At 42.7% G+C, this 20,404-nt stretch overlaps 1 protein-coding gene across 4 annotated transcripts in view; it reads right to left on the reverse strand.

Moving 5' to 3' along the window:
* MCTP2 (multiple C2 and transmembrane domain containing 2) overlaps positions 1-4,803 on the reverse strand; it is a 254,511-nt gene extending 249,708 nt beyond the window's left edge. For all 4 annotated transcript variants that reach the window (XM_043921524.1, XM_043921521.1, XM_043921523.1 and 1 more), the window contains exon 1: positions 4,502-4,803. The gene's annotated coding sequence lies outside the window, so the exon portion shown is untranslated. The remainder of the gene's footprint in view (positions 1-4,501) is intronic.
* Positions 4,804-20,404: the final 15,601 nt, after the last annotated feature.

The following is a 20,404-nucleotide window of genomic DNA, read 5'->3' on the forward strand; positions in this document are numbered from 1 at the left end:
AGTTAACAGAAAGGCAGATGAGAAAGAGCCCAAGGGGAAAAAAGTAAACAGCAAGGTCCTACTATGTGGCATAGGGAAATATATTCAACTTCCTGTAATAAACCATAGTGGGAAAGAATATGATACAGTGTAATATGTATAATTGTATCACTTTGCTGTACATCAGAAACTAACAAAACACTGTAAATCAACTATATACTCCAATTTAAAAAAAAGGAAGCTGTGCTGTGCTTAGCGACACAGTCATGTCCAACTCTTTGAGATCCTATGGACTGTAGCCCGCCAGGCTCCTCTGTCCATGGGGATTCTCCAGGCTAGAATACTGCAGTGGCTAGAATACTGCAGTGGGTTGCCAGGCCCTCCTCCAGAGGATCTTTCCAACCCAGGGAACAACCCAGGTCTCCCGCATTGCAGGCAGATTCTTACCCTCTGAGCTACCAGGGAAGCCCCCCCACCCCCTGTCAAAAAAAAAAAAAAAGAATCCAAATAAATAAATTTAAATAAATTACTGGAGTGATAATAGCTCTCAGGTGGTTGTTGCTGTTGAGTCGCTCAGTTGTGTCCAATTCTCTGCGATCAGGGGTTGCATTGATGATTAAAGGAATTAATATTTCTTATCACAATGCCTGGCATAATCTAAGTGCTCTATCAATATAACTATATTACAATAGTAATATATAAACCTTAGTACTAATCTCATGCCTCTCATCTTCCCAAGGGATTCTATGCCCTACCAGTTCTCTTAAACGCTAAAAGCAATGGTTCTCAAACGTTATAGCCTGCACCTGAATCACCTGGGAGGCATCTTAAAACACCGACCACTGTGCCATAGACACAGAGCTTCTGATTCAGGTGGCCTGGGATGGGGCCTGAGAACATGCATTTTTAACAAGTTCATCTCAGGGACATGGGGGCTGCTACTGGTCTGGAAAGACTTGTGGAAAATTACTGACGACGGGGCTTCTCTGCATCAGTGGAGGACGGTGTATGGGTCCAAACTTCCGGGGCTTCCTATGACTGTCCACATATCTCCACCCATGATTCCAAACTCAACTCAAGCATCAGACCTCTGCACTGGCATGAACACCATACTGGCATCCATGAAATCAGCTCCAGGGGACCAGGAGCTTCCCGACAATCAGAACCTGGCCTTACTCAGTGCACGGGACACAGAGAACCCTCAATAAATGGCGACAGAGAATGAAAGCCGGAGCGCCAACAATCAAAGGCATGCCTGGAGAACCAACTAAAATGGAAAGTCTCAGGGACCGACAGGAGCTTCCTCTCACAACTGTTTACTGGAAAGGAAGGGCCCTGAGACCACAATGAGCCCACGATCCCCTCACCCCAGCCAGCAGCTTTTCCACTCAGTGGACCATTCATTCTTGGCCTCCAACCACAACGGGTGCTCCCACGCTTTGAAGGTAAGGGAGCTTCAATTTCTGGTCTCTCACTGGCATTGGCCAACCCCGCCCCCCCCCCCGCCCCCACCGCCCCCACCGCCCCGAGGGCTTCAAGCCTCTCGCTAGGAGATGCTGAGTGTTCTCAGGGACAAGGTTGCAATCAGTAAGCATTTTTATGTAAGCATTTCTGGTAAAGGGCCCCAAAAGATCTCAGTAGAAACAAGAAAGCAATCACCAGCAAATGGTTGTAATTTTTTTCTGTTCTGGGTAAGTATTCACTTTCATGGCTAATTTGGTATTATTTTTCTTAATGAGGATCCCCTTACTATTTACCTTTCAGGTGTCACAAAATCGGGAACTGCCCCCTTCACACCCCATGCACACACTTCTCCTTGGTCCTTTATCTTTTCTGTAAATTTCTCCAAAACATCATCCATCGTGCCCCTTCCTTACAGCATCTTAACCAAGCCAACCACACTTTTATAAACACCAGCCAGGTAGGACTTCAAATGCTTTTAAGAAGTTCAAGGTGTCTTGTCGATCTCTCTATCCAATGAAGATGGGGTGGGGGCGAAATGTGCCAAACACAGTCCAGGCAGAGTATCTACCTGATCCTCCCAACACAGGCAAAAAGCCTTTCTTCAACAGAAAACTCTTTCTTCTACAGCTGAAGATAATTTCGATATGAAACCCCTCAATTTTCTTAGGTAATTACCAGCAATTGCAAGGAAGGTTTTAAGAAACGAAGTGCTCTCCATGTCAGAAGATAGTATTTAAAATTCTAAGTACTATTTTCATTCTCATCCTAAACAATATAATAACTTTAATTTGAAAATCACTTGTGCGGTTTACATGCACTTAAAGAAATCATCCGTTGAGCTGTTATGGATCATTCACTCAAAAGGCTAAATTGATATTTTAGGATTCTCTCCTAAATAAGCATGTTGGAGTACTCTGTACTTCTAGAGAGACATTTAAGGAAAAACAGATATACCTTTTAAAATAAATATTATATATATTCAGCTACGGTTATAGATTTATACATACACACAAAGTCCTTTCTAGGTGGCAACAGTGACCTCTATTTACCTGTAAACTCTGGGTAGAAATCAAGATGAAATACAGTAAAGCATATGAATAATATGAAAATTAGCTGATACTTCAATGTGTAATACACACAGGATACATATAAAGTTTTACTAATTTGCCCAGTTTGGCTATATTAGGTCCTTAAAAACATGCTAAGGAAGACACATAATAAATTTCGTATTTTTTAAAATACTGTTCATCTTGTCCCAGATTAGTCCCAGTTTAACAACCCAAAGAGAATGAAAACAAACGTTCGTTTTATTCACGATGAGTTTCCCACGCGACTCAGTGGCAAAAAATCCACCTGGCAAGCAGGAGACTTGAGTTTGATCCCTGGGTTGCGAAGATCCCCTGGAAAAGGAAATGGCAACCCACTCTAGTATTCTCTCCTGGGAAATCCCACGGGCACAGGAGCCTGGGGGGCCACAGTCCATGGGGTCGCAGAGCCGGTCACAACGTAGCAGCTAAATGACAACTTTAACTCTCAAGATGTGTAAATCTGAATGCTCATTTCTATTAAATCTGCATATTTACACTGTCTCACAGTAACTTGGAATAGTGAAAAAGCATGGATTCTGCACTCAGAAATATCCACACTCAACTCCCAGGTCCACCAGTTCCTGTGAACAAATTCCTGGATTTTTCCCTGCCTTAGTTTCTCATCTGTTCAGAGCTAGTAACATCTTCTTGGTGAATTTTATGCAACATTTTACGTAAAGTGACTAGCATGGTGCTTGGTACAGAGCTGACTTTTCTTGAGAGTTCCATGGACTGCAAGGAGATCAAACAGGTCAGTCCTAAAGGAAATCAATTCTGAACATCCACTGGAAGGACTGATGCTGAAGCACCAATCCTTTGGCCACCGTATGGGAAGAGTGGACTCATTGGAAAAGACCCTGATGCTGGGAAAGGCTGAGGGCTGGAGGAGAAGGGGGCAGCAGAGGATGAGACGGTTGGACGGCATCAAAGACTCAATGAACATGAGTTTTAGCAAACTCCGGGAGATAGTGGAGGACAGAGGAGCCTGGTGTTGCTGTCGGTGGAGCTGCAAAGCATCAGACATGACTTTGCAACTGAACAACAAAACTAACCTTATTTTAAGGATGTTTGGAGAATCCTTGCCACTTTGGTTGTGACCAGGCTAACGATAAATACTCTCTAAAGATTTTCATTTCCCCTACATTTAAAATGCTTATTACCAGAGATCAAAGAGGTGCCGCAAAGACAAAAGCACAATGTGCCACTGCTATCTAAACATTCACCTGTGAGAAAGGACTGCCCAAAAATTCCCTTTTGTTTCCACACCTGTGCTACTCACAGCACACCAGCCTGTGTGCTCTCCTAGAGCTTCCCCCCTTGACAGACGTGCAACTAACATCAGTTAAATTGAAATGCTGCTGATCCAAGCAAAAAGTGATTGCTAATGGAATCGAATCCATACACCTGTTTGTGATTTGGTGCGTCGGTGAAGCAGGTTTTTCTAGAGTCCCCAGGTTCACCGCGAGGCTCTTCGGTAACTCCAAGTGCCCGATGCCGATGAAATTTCTAGAGCAGGCTCGGGTAAGCACCGAGGCACGGGTGAAATCCCCACACACCGCGCGCAAGTTGCTTCAGACGCTCTAATCCACTTCGTGGAAACCCAACCAGATTTACCAGCCATCAACGCACTATTTGCTTAACAAATGGACAGTGCGCTGGGGAACTAATTGCTGAAGCAATTGCCTCTCGAGTTCGCCACCACTACCGCCGTATTTTTTTTTTTTTTTTACTGTTACGAGACACTCTGTAACCTATACACAATTATCAGTGGGCTCTCTGAGCAAGGAACCCAAGTGGATTCTCCGGGTTTCCACGAAGGGGGAGCATCTAATTCCGCCCAAATGAGGGACTGGCCTCTTCAGAAAGGAGTCCCCAGGGAGACCAAACGTAGGTCCTTCAAAATGCAAAGAGATCCCGGGGCAGGCTGCCCTGCCCTGGTGCGCCCTCCCGCACCCCGATGCTTGGCGTACCTTTCTGACTCCTGAACCGGCAGCTCCACTGGCTTCCCTTCCCGGCCGCTCAGGATCCCAGGTTCTGTTGGCAGCGGACACCCCTGCCCTCCCCGCAGGAGCAAGGAGCAGCCCGGTTGCCCCGCTGGCCCGCGCGGCTTCACCTGTCAGAGGCCGCGTCCCGGGAGCTGCAGAGGGGCCGGCGCGAGCCCCTTACCTGCGTGGGCCCAGCCACCGGGGCTGCTGCCGCCGCCACTCGCGAGCTCCAAGGGACGCGGCGGGGGCCGGGGCATCGCGACTTCCTCGGCCCCGCCTCCCGCCGGCCCCGCCTCCGCGCCCCCGCCCCCGCCGGCCCCGCCTCCGCGCCCCGCCCCCGCCGGCCCCGCCCCCGCCGGCCCCGCCCCCGGAGCGGGAAGGCGGCCCAGCACCGCCCCGGAGCCGCAGCCCTGGCGTCCCGGCGCCGGCGCCGCGCGGAGGAGCTCCGCGGGCTGCGGCAAGGAGCCTCCGCCGCCGGCTTCTGGCTCGGTGAAGAGCAAGCGGTTACGTTTATCTCCTTCGTCTGAGTTGATTCACAGGAAAAAGAAGATGTGTCCAAAAAGTCTGGTTAAGGGAGTTGAGATTCCTCGCGTTGTAGTGCAGGGAAGAACGAAGTGTGGACCAGTGTGGCTGGCAAACCTGTAATCGCTTAATTAATCGCTTGTCTCGCTGATGCGCACACCTTGTCTCTCCCTAAATGGCTCAGACGGTAAAGAATCGGCCTGCAATGCAGGAGACCTGGGTTAGATCCCTGGGTTGGGGAGATCCCCTGGAGGAGGGCTTGGCAACCTTCTCCAGTGTTCTTGCCTGGAGAATCCCATGGACAGAAGAGCCTGGTGGGCTACAGTCCATGGGGTCGCAGAGAGTCGGACACGACTGAGCAGCAGCAGCAGAGGGTCGGTGGGAGGGGAACCGCCTCCGTTTTTACCACGCAGACCCTAAGAGGTGCCGGAGGCAGGCGTCCCAGGAAACCTGTGCCCCGTGCTTGCGATTGTGGCTGGAAGCCGGCCAACCAGATACACGGAGCTCAGTTTCTCATCTTTAAAGGTGAGGTGACAGTCTCAAGAGTCTCTTAAAGATGCCTAAGTGCGATGACTGGCACTAAGGCGTTGAGTCAACATTTGCTTTTGTTCCTTACCTGTGAATTTTTTCTACTTCTTCCTTTTCCTTTTCCTCCTGCTATAATCATGCACTGTATTTACTCTTTATCTCTGCCCTGTCACTTTCTTATTAAGCCTTCATCTACTGGGCTCCGAGTCTGTGCGCTGCAAGGCTTTGGGTTCTTAGGAGATGTTCTGTAAGATCCCTGCCCCCTGGGAGGTCAGGAATTCACAAGACACCCCCACCACCCACAAGAAAATAGCTTTGAAATTAGATACAAGAGAGTTAAACACGCTAAACTGGCTGTCAGACCGACCTGGCATTCTATAGGTTGTTGTGGGTCTGTGAGCTGGTGAGGAGTGTAATTGATGTAATTGGTGGCTTCGAAGAGCTCCACTGAGGCTGAAGTCAGAATGACCTCAAATCCAATCCTGGTTTGGCAACTGGTTGTGTAAGCAGTAACTTCACTTAAAGTCTGAAATTCAACTCTCCCTTAAAAAAAAAAACAAAAACCAAAACCAAAAAACAAAAAAACCTGGTATTAATGTAATAAACCTGCATAGATCTGAGCAATGATTCATTTATGTAAAGGACTTAGCACAGTGTTCTAGCCTGTGTTTAGCACTTAAGAGAGGTTAGGTGATGATAAGAGTAGGGTAGGAAATGGAGGCTGGGGAGATAAAAAGTTAGAAAAGGTGAAAACTTAGGAGGAAGTATTAGGAGTGCTGCCATCATGGTGAAAAGCACACTTCTCATTAACAGCTACTGGTGATGAGCTAAACTGGTCACCAGTTTCTGTGCTTGGCATGAGACGCGTGATCATGTTTAATGCTCAGAAACCTGAGAGAAAGTTCATAGCATCCCTCAGCTAAGATGAGGAAAGTTAACCTCAGAACCATGAAATAACCAGCCTGAAGGAATGAATCAAGTGAGCAGTGGAGTCAGAGAAACCTGAGGTAGGTGGCAAACCTGGGCTTTTTCCCTCTGTTTCCTATGCAGCTCCAGAAGGAAACAGGGAAAACGCCTTAGAAAAGAAGGAGGGACACTGCGTAGGAGAAATAGCAACCACACCTTTAAAGGAGACTAAGGATACAACCGAGTTAAAATAGTACATGAACCCACCCACACAAAAAGCTTTTTGCTTCTAAAACTCCTGCCACAGTGGAGTTCCTGTTCTGTGGTTCCTGCCGCCTAACCACAAGTTGAAAATGACTAACAGCATTTTTCAATCATTAAATGCTACAGAAAGTGAAACGTCGAAAGATCATAGAAATCTAAGGTCATGTCTCCTCTCTCAACGCGGTACCCTCTTCTGTCCATCTTCCTTGAGTTTTGGGGTTTTTAATTACCCATACATGTCATCTGCCTCTTTCTAATATATTTCACCCAGTGAATAAATAATCCTGTTGTTTTAACCAGTGTAACTTGGCTGCATAACTGCAAACAGCACTTGGAACAGCAGTTGGACTCATTGTAAGTGGCTGATTTCGATACACTGTTGTTATAATGACTTTCTTGATTTTAAAAGGATTTGAACCAAGTCCTCTAGGCCCTGTTAACCCTGTCATAGTTCTTAAAAAAACAGAACTCCCTGCATTTTTTTTTCCATTTTTCTTGGAGTATAGTGGCTTCACAAAGCTATGTTAGTTTCTACTGCACAATAAAGTGAATCAGCAAACGCGCACACATATTCCCTCTTTTTTGGATTTCCTTCCCATTTAGGTCGCCACAGAACATTGACTAGAGTTCCCTTGCTGGACAGTAGCTTCTCATTATTTACCTATTTTATGCATAGTACTGTATATATGTCAGCCCCAATCTCACAGTTCTTCCCACCACCACCCCCACCCCTGAGCTTTCCCCCCTTGGTATCCATACATTTGTTCTTTACATCTGTGTCTCTATTTCTGCTTTGTAAATAAGATCGACTACACCAATTTTTTTCAAACCTTGCTTGTTAGTTCACAAGAGCAACAAGATATTTGACCTCTGAAGAAACAGCCCTGTTGTCAATACGGTGATTGAACTTATGCTTGGTTGCAAGACAGTCTGATGACTTCCCTCTTTAAAACTGTGAAATGGCAGATGTGTCTTCTGTGGGTCCCCTGTGCCGCTTTGCCGTCAGAGCTGTCCTGCCTTCTGGAGCCCTGTCGGGGGGGATGTGAGGAACGTGGTGCCTGTTTGAATGAGCCCGAGCAATTTAAACAGGACGAGGTTTGTGGTCACCTAGAACCTCTGCCCAGGGTGTTAGAGTCATCTCTAAAGAGAGAAAACTATGTCTATAAATGCAGAGGAGCAAGAACTCCAGCTCTTTGGTAGGAAATCATGACAGGCCTCCTCCTGCCTTCCTGACAGAGCTGGCCGGATGGTCAGCCCAGTCCAGCTCGAACTGAAGGGCTCAAGGCTAATCCTGGGAGGACAACTCCCTTGAATGCCCAAGAAAGAGGTTTCTGAGTTCTACTGACAAAGATACTAAGGGCTTGGCACCTAGCATCTCTTATCTCTGTTGGTGCTTCTTATCATTTCGGGGCCAACAAAAGCTGAAATAGAAAATCAATTGTGATATAAACATATAAATCTAGAACTATTAGGCAGTGAAACTGATGCCAAGCAAAATTTAGTCTATGATCCAGGTGGCCAGTGTTTAGTGTGTGCTCTAAGGAGGAAGCTTGTGTACTTTGTTACATGGCATTGAGAAAATGGCATTTCTTTTATTGTTCGTGCAAATAGGATTTGTTATTATATTTACTCAGGGATTTTTTTTTCTGTCTTGTAATTGTCATGGCAGATTATAGAAAGCATATTCTCTTTTTATAGTGGCAGTTGTGGAAAGATCAAATTCAGTGACTCACCCCAGGCTTGACTCTGCCAACTAGATGTGTGTTTTCCTGCAGGGTTTCCGTATCTTGAATAAAGGTGTGGCTCCAACAGAAACGAGTGTTACTTTCTAATTACTCAGAAAGAAGACTTACTGTAAAGCCTTTCTTTGGAAACCAACTATTGGTCATATTAATAGCAATTCTACGTAGCAAATTATTGGGTTGGCCAAGAAGTTTGTTTTTCTGGAACATGAAAACCCAAAAGACGTTTTTGGCCAACCCAGTATTTAAACTATCTAGTGTTAGTCATTCAGTTGTGTCCATATCTTTGCAACCCCATGGACTGTAGCCTGCCAGACTCCTCTGTCCTTAGAATTCTCCAGGCAAGAATACTGGAGTGGGTTGCCATTCACTTCTCCAGGGGAATCTTCCCGATCCAGGGATCAAACCTAGGTCTCCCTCATTGCAGGCAGATTCTTTACCATCTAAGCCACCAGGGAAGCCCTCTCACAGCCACCACAAGCTGATTAGCTGGGAATATTCACAGGCATTCGCTTCCTCAAAGTTCCACTTTTATGGATATTATGCTTTCTACAGGTGAGAATTTCTGTGACCAGTGTGAACACATGCTAATTGTTGCTTTTAAAATGTTAAATAAATAAATAAAAACTAAATTAAAATGTTAAAATCATTAGAGACATGAGAGTAAATCTTAAGAACCTTAATCCCCGGTTCATCAGATGAGTTAAACAGACCCAAACTTACTGCTTTCGTGGGAAACTTGGTCTGGCTCAGGGTTGTCCTTTATCGCCGACACGCTTATGTCTGGTGATGTGAGTTACATCCATTTAGCTGACTTCACTTTCACTTTTCACTCTCATGCATTGGAGAAGGAAATGGCAACCCACTCCAGTGTTCTTGCCTGGAGAATCCCAGGGACAGGGGAGCCTGGTGGGCTGCCGTCTATGGGGTCCCACAGAGTCGGACACGACTGAAGCGACTTAGCAGCAGCAGCGGCAGCTAGGTGCTTCATCACTCTTCCAGACTGAACCAGAACAGGAGAGCGTTTCGCCCTGTACATCGTTGCTGTGGCCCCTGTGGAATCACTTTTCTAGAACATGCTCTATTGTGTTTCCATGGGCTCTAGTGAGGAGCGTCTTAGGATCAGCCCAGAGAAGTGGCTTCTTGAATTTACACTTGAAATGTTAGCCAGGATCATTGCTTTTAAAATTCCTCTGATCAAGGCAGAAGTTGTGTATCATCGCATGAATGCAAATCTAGGCTTTCCCGAAGCAGTTGGCTTGTTTGCATCCTCTGGCTTCCACAAGTAACTCATGTGGATCTGTTTCCCTGTCTAATTTTTTTTTGTTCCATTTTTTGTAAAATCAGAGGATAATTGCTTTACAATATTGTATTGTTTTCTGCCAGGCATCAACGTGAAGCAGCCACAGGTATATATATATATATAGATATATACCCACCCCTCCCACCCCTGTAGGTTGTCCCAGAGCCCTGGGTTGACCTCCCTGTGTCACACATCAAACTCCCACATGCTGTCTGTTTTACATTTCAACCCTGAGAATGGAAGAAAATAATTACAAATGAAACAACTGACAAAGGATTTATTTCCAAAATATACAAGCAACTCATGCAACTCAATACCAGAAAAACAAACAACCCATTCAAAAAAATGGGCAGAAGACTTAAACAGACATTTCTCCAAAGAAGACAGACACATGGCCAACAAACACAGGAAAAGATGCTCAGCATCGCTCCTAATTAGAGAAATGCAAATCAAAGCTACAACGAGGTATCACCTCACACCCATCAGAATGCCCATCATTAGAATAACTACAAACAATCTGGAGAGGATGTGGAGAAAAGGGAACCTTCTTGCGCTGTTGGTGGAATGTAAATTGATACAGCCACTATGGAAAACAGCATGGAGATTCCTTTAAAAACTAGGAGTAGAGCTACCATATGACTCAACAATCCCACCACTGGGAATATACCCTGAGAAAACCACAATTGAAAGAGGCATACCCCCATGTTCATCACAGCACTTATAGCTAGAACATGGAAGCAACGTAGATGTTCTAATTTGACTTTGAGAATGCTCGGGGTGACCCATCTCTGTCAAATATTTCAGAAATGCTTTTTCACTCACTGTGTAATAGAGTTACATTTTTCTGACTGTCCTAGGCCTGAAAATAAAGGGATTTTCAAGGTCAGCGTATTAAGATAATGTTTTTCCATGCAATGAGATACACACCTATCGAGACACTTATCTGCATAACTAATATCCAGTGAGCAGCTACAACCAGGATCACACATTAGGGTGCTCACAGGGACCACGGTGGTGAGATCAGTGGGTGACCGCGGCCAAATTCAAGAAAATAGAGACTGTCCAAACCTGCTGAGCTCAGGCTCACCTAAAGGCATTCAAATTCTATTCTTGTTAACTTCCACGCCGGCCAATGCATGCAGGTGGCCACCTGCCAGGTAGCCATTTGTGTTCCCTGATCAACAAGGTGTCCAAGCTCTCAGATAAACACAATGGCTAGAAGATAAATAAAATGTGATACTTTCTGCCCTCCAGGGGCTCACAGTTGGGTACAGGAGAAAACCATGTAAACAAGCAGGATAAATTTTCCAAGGGAGGAGGTTCTAACAGCAGTACCTGCAGGGCCCAGCATCAGGTGCAGGAGATCAAGTAGAAGATACATTAAGAGAATTAGCAGGAGTGGCGACTCCTCGGAGCCCCAAGTGCTGAGAAAGGAGATCCTGACGTGTGAAGCCAGCTCACAGCACTGGGCTGAACCCACCCTCACCAGGAGAGTGAAGATCAACTCAGGGAATGAAATCAGACCTGCTCATCCATATTTCCCTAATTGTTCACTCAAGCGATCATAAAATTTAAATATAGAGACATAGAAATAATAACAACACTTTTGGTTAAAGACATTAGTAAGTTTTGGACTTCAAGCCTCCAGTCTATCTTTGTGACCTGGGACATATAATTTAATTTAGGTTTTAATTCACGCAGCCTCCAATTACTGGATATAACAATGACCTGCAGAGAAAATACAGAATCACTAATGAATGGATTGAAGAGTAGTCAGAAAACACATAGGGCTTTATTAAATGTGTAATAACAATATTTTCAGGTTGGCTCGGTGTACAATTATCTGCTTTACTGATATTTTAGGTGCATCTTTAGAATGACTATTGTTGCCACTTTCTGAAAACAATCTGGGTCCAAAATAGAGAATAAAATAGTAAGAAATCTGATCTCAAAACTAATTTCTTATTCTCCAGTATACAGAAGTAAAATCTTTTGTATTATTGGAAAATACCTAACTATGTATACTGAAAAATTATACCTTCTGCAAAGCACTTATTCTTTTGAAAAATAGCTTTGTTAGTTGGAACTTACTATTGGGTTGATTTTAAAATGAGGAACAGGAAGGATAAAGCCCTATTTAGTTCAACACAAAATATATTTTCGATCATTTAAGAGAGTTTCTCAGCCTATTTGCTCAATGTCAGACTTATTTAGTTTTAGCTTTGAATTTTTTTTACAATGATCTTTGCACCCACCCTCAGAATTGACTGTGACCTGTCTCCTTTCTCCTGATGGCTTTTGGTGAAGAGAGAACCTGCTTGATGAATTTTCAAAACATGATTCTACTTTAGAACCTCTTAATGAAAATCCCAGCTTTATATTTCAAACTGAACATGCTTCATCTTGCACATTCATTGGTAAAATATGCTCAGGAATTCCATAAAGCTAAGATGGGAATCCAAGTTACATGCTGGTACAGGAGATTAAAACATTCCATGTTTTTGTTACATCTTGTGTCCATTTTGCCTCATTTCTGACACTTTCTTCTCTAACAATGAAATCACTTCTCTGGAGAATGAAGAAAATCCCAACACGACACCATTTCAATGGAATAAACTGTATTTGAGTGTATTACATGAAATTTAATTATGTTAAATTGAAGACTTTTGTTAACTTGAGTTTTGTTAATCAACTGTTTCTCTAAATTGTAGAGTCAGAGTGAGTAGGCTCAGAGGGCCAGCATTTAAAATGCTTGTTGAAGACATTGTCCTGTTACCTGCATGCGTTTTTCATAGCTCTGAAGTGCTCATCTTAGCAAGGTGTGCTGCGGGTGACTTGTGGCCCCAACAAGCTGGAAGCTTCCATGGTCACTTAGTGATAAAACGTGGCAGGAGTGTAAAGGACAGAATTAGAAGCACCGTAGCAAGTGTGAATGGACATCTAAAGGGCGAAAATTAAAAAGAAAAAGCAAGTGATTAATGAACAGCGTTGATTTTAAAGCAAGCTGGAATTTAAATTGGCAAGGAAAAACTACTATAAACCACGGACAAGAAAATCAGAAAGTGTGAATAGACAATATGTCAAATGGGCCCAATATGGTCAAAGTTCATAACACATGTAGCTGTAAGTCAGACAAGAAAATAGATTTTTCTTCTTTGTGATCACACCTCTCTCTAGGTGTAGCTGTCACTGCTGGTTTTTGAAATACAGTGATACTCTGCTTCACAAAGAGATTAGTAGGCTATCATTTTTGCCTTATCTGACTTCTCTGAGAATAAGAAAATTCATTATTAGCTCATCCCTGTCCATTCAACTAAAGTAGGTGCATATGCTCAATGTTTCTAAAGAGTATAATGGTAAAAAGAGTTCTTTGCAAGAATTAATGTTTTGTGTTAATATGTGATATCTTTATCACATGAGCCCAAGAATGAAGTTACAATTATCTGTGTACAAAAAAGCATCTTTTATTCCATCAGTGTCTTTTTTCTCATTTTCTCACACTGCATTCTGCTCATGGCTTAGTATACAAATCCCTTGATTCCTCATCTCTCCTACTGCCTGACTGATTCACTCTTGAGTATCTAGATGCGTTGTAGCCAAACTCCGTCCCCCTCAGCTCACATAAAATACTGTCTCCTCTGTAAAGAATACCCATTTCTCATCCTGGAGCAATCCCTCTCACAGCAATATCCTTACCAATCTTAAAAAACCTCAGTCAAGAACCTCCTCATGATGTCCCTGGCAGTCGAGTGGTTAAGACTTCACCTTCTAATTCCAGGGGTACGGGTTCGATCCCACACAAACAAAAACCTCAAAACATAAAAATCAGAAGCAATATTGTAACAAATGCAATAAAGACTTTAAAAATGGTCCATGTAAAGTGAAAGTCACTCAGTCGTATCCAACTCTTTGGGACCCCAGGGACTGTAGCCCGCCAGGCTCCTCCGTCCATGGAATTCTCCAAAACACTGGAGTGGGTAGCCATTCCCTTCTCCAGGGGAATCTTCCCGACCCAGGGATCAAAGCTGGGTCTCCCGCATTGCAGGTGGATTCTTTACCTTCTGAGCCACCGGGGAAGCCCACGAATACTAGAGTGGTAGTCTTTCCTTCTCCAGGGGATCTTCCCAACCCAGGGTCTCCTGCATTGCAGGCAGATTCTTTACCAGCTGAGCTACCAGGGCTACATAAAAAGAACCTTTAAAAAAAATTGTCTCTATCTTTATAAAAACAGTTGAGATATATATGTGTGTGTGTATATATATACACTATGTGAGTGTAAATATGCTATATGTAAGTATATGTATAGTATACATAAGTATAGCATATGTATATACTTATGTGTAAATATATGTACATATATTTATATATATATAAATACATATATACATACATATATTTATATACATATATACATTTATATTTATATATATGTGTGTGTATACAGCCTTATCTTTTGTTTCACATATATTTCTGGAATACTTACTTTGAGGACAGTTTATAGAAAGTGTTTTATTTCTGATTCATGTATAGGTGTGTATCTACATACCCATACTTGTATATATATATATATATACATATATATATATATATACACACCCAATGTATTAGTTATCTATCAATGTGTAACCGCTTACCCCAAAACTCAGTGGCTGAAAGCAAAAGGCGTCCATTATCACAGAGTTTCTATAGGACAGGGGTTCTGAGGTGTCTTAGGTAGGTGCTTCTGGCTCCAGATCTCTCATGAGGCTGTAGTCAAGCTGTCTTCCAGGAATGCGAGTCCCCTCACGGCTCAAACAGGGCTAGAGAATTTCTTCCAAACTCACCCCCATGGTTGCGGGCAGACCACAGTTTCTAGCCATATGGGCTGCCTGCCTGGTGGCTGTGTGTCCCGCATCATGGGAACTGGTGATCAAAGAGAGAAAGAAAGAGACCAAGATGGAAACCGTCATCCTTTTATAACCTAGTCATGGAAATGACACCTCATTTCCACTTCTGCCACGCTCTTTGCATTAGATACAAATCAATCAGTTCATCACATATGCAGTGGGAGGAGGTTACACAAGGGCATGAGCACCAGGAGGCCAGGACTATAAATTTGGGGTGGCTTATCATGCCCAATTAGCACTGCAGACATACAGTAAGTGTCTCATGAATCATCTCTCTAGGGTTTGCTAAGATTCTTCAACTGGAAAGTTATAGTTGTCATCAAGTTTGAAAATTTGAAAAAATTTTCATCATTTCTTAAAGTATTTTTATCACCTTCCTTTTTCTTTTTTGGAACCCATTCAATCCATGTTCTCCTACAGCTCACAAATGCTCTGTTCATTTTTTTTTTTTTCTTCTTCTTTAACCTTCTATTTTCTGTTTGTCTTATTTTGGGTAGTTTCCATTTTTATATAGTGAAACTAATTTTTCCCCCACAATGTCTTATCTGTTGTTAATTCTGTCCAATGGGTTCTCATCACAGACATTTTATTTTTCTTCTTGAGAATTTGTGTTTTGGTTTTTTGTATGTCTTTTCTGTTTCTTATTCTCATGCTTTCTGCTACTTTGTTGAATATGGAGAGTATATTGTAATACAGTTTTATCCTGCTTGTATACTAATTCTTATCTTCTGTTTCATTTTTTTCTATTGATTAGTTTTTCTGTTTTTTGTGGGAGGTTCTTCCCAGGCTTCTCTGCATACCTAGTAAAACTTGATTCAATGCCATGCAATATGAATTTTATATTGTTGGGTGCTGAATTTTTTTAAAATGTTATCCTTTGAATATCTGGGGGCTTTTTACTGAAATACAGACGAGTTACTTAGAAATAATTTTATTCTCTTGAGACTTTTTTTTAAATCGTTGTTGGATGGATCCAAAACAGTGTCTAGTCTAGAGTTACACTTGCTGAGGATTCTACTCCATGTGTTAGGACATCTTTCTTTACTGTCCTTAGGAGAACTTGAACTGTCCTGACCCTCTATGAATTTCAAGGGTTGTTTCACCTATTCCTTCCACTGGTTCTTTCCTAATCTTGGCAGTTTCCTTATGTGTTAAGTCACTTCAATCAAAGTCCAATACTTTGCAACCCTATGGACTGGGGCCTGCTAGGCTCCTCTATCTATGGGACACTCCAGGCAAGAATACTGGAGTGGGTTGCCATGCCCTCTTGCAGGGGACCTTGCTGACCCAGGGATCAAACCTGCATCCCATGTCTCCTGCATTGGCAGGTGGGTTCTTTACCACTAGCACCACGGGGGAAGCTCACGCTTCCTCAGGCACAGGAGCTAATCAGTCTTTGGCCAAATGCTTGAGAGAATCCTTTGCAGATCTCTGTGTCTCTCCTGTCTTCCTCTTTTTCTCTTTCCCTGCAGGTCTTCCCTCTGTCTATTTCCCCTGTAAACAGTGGCCACCTCGGCCTCCCTAATCTCTTCTCAAATCAGAGAAACTCCAGGCTTTACTTGATCTCCCATCCTTGGGCTGTGACCTGGAAACTCTCCAGGCCATAAGAAGGGGCGATACTAGGGCTTACCTCATTGTATCCTTTCCCTCAGAGGTCATGGTACTGTGCTATTCCTTGTCTAATGCTTGAAAAACATTGTTTCATATATTTCGGTTATCTTTTCTCCCCAGGTATATGAAGGCAAATGCAGTTCCTTTTTTTTTTAAGGATAATTTTTTTTTAAATAGAACAAAATGCGATTATTGGAGGACAATTGATCTACAGTAGTGTGTTAGCCTCTGCCACGCATCAACACTAATCAGCCATGGTATATGTATGTCTCCTTCCTCCTGAGTTTCCCTCCCCACCCCACCCTTCTAGGTTATCACAGAACACTGAATTGAGCTCCCTGTTTTACACATCAAATTCTCACTTGCTATCTATTTTATATATGGGGATGTATATGTTTCCATGCTATTCTGTTTCTTTTACTCCCTCATGGCCAGAAGCTAAAGTTCAGTCCTATAGATAACTGATTTGATCTCAAACGTATAACCTCTCAGTAACCTAGATGACATTTATTGTATACCAAAAAAGAACCTGGCAGAACATTTTACACTGAAAATTTTATTCAAGCAAAATTGAGGATTTTGTCTGAGAACAGCCTCTCAGAAAGTTCTGAGAATGATTATGGGAAATTTACTAAAATTTTTAAAAGTCACAGAGAAATACAGTAAAGGTCAGGATATCTGAGTTGATAACTCTTTATCATATTAAAATGTCATTATTTTGATCAGTCAATTGCTTGAAGAAATTGGACCACATCAGAGTTTTTAGTATTTTCACCTGGAAGATTACTGCATTACTATTATTATTTTCAATTCAGTTACAATGAATATCTTCCTGGCTGCTCTGATAAGCAGGTCTCATCCTCGTAAAAATGTCTGATGAACACTCTCTGTAGGGCTTGTTGAGCTTCTTAAACCCGGGGGTCCATCAACACCTGGTCAGAGAGCTGGTGGCCATGACATCAGTGTTGATTCGCCGAGTTGATCCAATTTCTGCCAAAGGCAAGGAAGTAGCATTTTAGCCTGTACTATCTCATTATGGGACATAGTCTGTCCTTAAATGTAAGGCTGGGGCTTCCCAGGTGGCACTAGTGGCAAAGAACCCACCTGCCAATTTAGGAGACCCAGGAGACGCAGGTTCAGTCCTTGGGTTGGGAAGTTCCCCTGGAGTAGGAAATGGCAACACGCTCCAGTATTCTTGCCTCAAGAATTCCGTGGCCAGAGGAGCCTGACAGGCTACAGTCCATGGGGCCGCAATGAATCTAACATGGCTGAGCAACTGAGCCGGCACACATGCAAATAGGAGTCCTTATGGGCTCTAGGGCTCAAATCTCAGCAGTCTTTGCCTCAGTAAGTAGTAACTTTACTTTTAACTAGAGCTCTTTTTTTTTAAAGACCACCCTGAATATCAGCCAATGTTTTTAATATCAGTCGGACAAATTTCCAGCTCTCAATGACACCTCGCAATACTTCTAAAGCAGGAGACTGCTTCCTATTCTTTTTGAAATAAACCAAGAACGTGCTGATTTTTTCTCAAGACCCTTGGTTGAACAAGATCTCAATGCATTCTAGATTAACATAACCTAAAGGATTTGGTCATCAAGTGTGAAGTCACTGAACCACTTCGCCTTTCAAGGTAACTGGCAGACAATCAAAGCGATGACTCATGATTCAAAGCACCCTTATTCATCTTTCATTTGCAAGCTGAGTAAAGGTGCAAATTTATAATCAAAAGAGTGTTATAAAAGTGGCAGGCTCTCTAGTACTGTATGCAGATGAGTTACTTCAGTACGTTCAAACTGTCTTTGGCTGACAGTGTTTCTTCCCTTCCCAAATCCAGTCCAGTGGCTCCTGTTATGCAATTGGGCTTCACCACTCCTAAAGCCGTCTGCAACTTAAGCAATATCAGTCATGCACATTTTCATTTCAAATTAGCTCTCTGTCCACGTAAGTAAAAATACTTACCACGTATTTCCATGGAATTATTACTCACAATGATCATTCCTTTTGCTATTTACCCAATGTATCCTATAATCTGAATGACAGAATTTCAAACGTGAGTCTCTAGAAGCTTGTACTCTCTCTTAGTTGTTTTTTTGACCCTCTGTGGTCATAAACAATAACCTTATGCAATTGACATAGCAATAAAGAACAAAAACAATAATAAGCAAGGAACAAAAGGAAGATACTAGTATAGAATATAAGCTCAAGTTCAGCCACTTACACTAGTGACTTTCAGCAAATTCATTTCTCTTATATGTGTTGGAAATACTATTCATATCAGACTAGGGTAAAGATAGTCAGTATTTTAACTATGTTAAAGCCAAAGCAGATTTTCAATAAATGGAATATTTAGATATTATAGTGATGATAATGATGAGGAAGATGATAAAGTTCATTTTGTATAATTCTCTTTTTCTCAAATTCATTGGTTTTTTTCAACATTTTATTATGAAAAATTTCGAACATACCTGTAAGATTTACCATGAAAACCTGCCTATGTACCACCTAGCTTTTACTGCACATTATGTGATACATTGTACAACTATATCTCTCTGTCCATCGACCAATCTGTTTAATTTGGGGCACATTTCAAAATCAGTTGCAGAACATTCTTACCCATTACCCCCATGTATACTTTTAAACTAGAGTTCTTTTTTACTTTGACTAGAATTTTTTTTTTTTTGTAATTCTTACATACATTCAAGTGTACAAGTATTAAGTATACATTTCCTGAGTTTGATTAATAAGTACATCTCTGCAGCCAAGATCCTAGGACATTGCCTTCATCCTCCAAAATTACTTCGTGTTCCTTCCCAGTCAGTATTTCACACACACACACACACACACACACACACACACACACACATACACAAACCCATGTACTTAGACCTACAGCACTCACACACACGCGCAGACAGGCTGCCTCGGCTCAGACACTGTTCATCACAGAGTAGTTCTGCCTGTTGTCTAGAACAGGGGTCTCCCCGCCCAGCGTCAGTCTGTGGCCAGGTAGGAACCGGGCCGCATGGCAGGCAGTGGACAGCAGGTGGACAAGCAAAGCTTCTTCTGTGTTTACAGTCGCTCCCGTCATCGAATGACCGCCTGCGCGCCGCCTCCCGCCACATCCGCGGTGACACTCGATTCTTGAAGGAGCGGGAACCGTAGTGTGAACTGCGTGGGAGGCTCAAGGTTGCACGTTCCTGGTGAGAAGCATCTGAAACCATCCCCCCCCCCCCACCCAGGCCATGGAAGAATTGTCTTTTGTGACACCAGTCCTTGGCGCCAAAAAGGTTGGGGGATCACCAGTCTAGAACATAAAGTAAAAGGGGTAATGTATTGTATTCTTTTGTGTAGGAGTCCTTTTTCACTTCTCGTACTGTTTGAGATTTCATCCATTCTGCCGTGCATATCAGTAGTTTTTTCTTCAGTTGCTGAGTCATATTCTATTGTATGAATATATCATACTTGTTTATCCATTCTATTAGGGAATTCCTGACCATTGCCAGATCTCCGCTATTCTGGATAAAGTTACCATGAACGTGTTTGAATAAGCCTTTGTGTGGACATATATGGTTCTTTATTAGGTTCTTAGTTCATAGGGATTATACCTTGTCCCTTTCTGTTTTATTCCTCAAATACCTACATAATGCTGAACACATGTACACACACACACATACACACACACACACACACACAAACTTAATTGCAAGACTAAACGAAGAAAAGGTGACTAATTATTTTGCCTCTATTCAAGGAAGGCTTTTTATGAGTTAACAAGCATAGAAATGTCAGGTTTTTAATTTCTATAATTTTGTGAAGGGTTGCAGTCTTAATCCTATAATGAACGGGTAAGCATCTCCCTCCATTTCAGAATGTGATCCGATATCATTGCTTAGTTAATAAATTTTGTAAAAATAGTTGATCTAATTGACAAGGAGCCAAGAAGTCAACTACCTGAAGCCATTCAAGTCATCGACCTTGTAAAAATTTTAGGGCCCTCAAGTTCAGAATGCTGGTCTCAGGTTCACCGAGAATGACACCCAAGTCCTCCTGCACTCAAAGTTGTATAATCTTTTTTTATATTTTTCTCTAAAATAGTCCCCCAACCAGGGATCAAACCTGGGCC

The sequence above is a fragment of the Cervus elaphus genome, chromosome 13 (assembly GCF_910594005.1).
Source record: "Cervus elaphus chromosome 13, mCerEla1.1, whole genome shotgun sequence".
NCBI classification, from domain to species: Eukaryota; Metazoa; Chordata; class Mammalia; order Artiodactyla; family Cervidae; genus Cervus; species Cervus elaphus.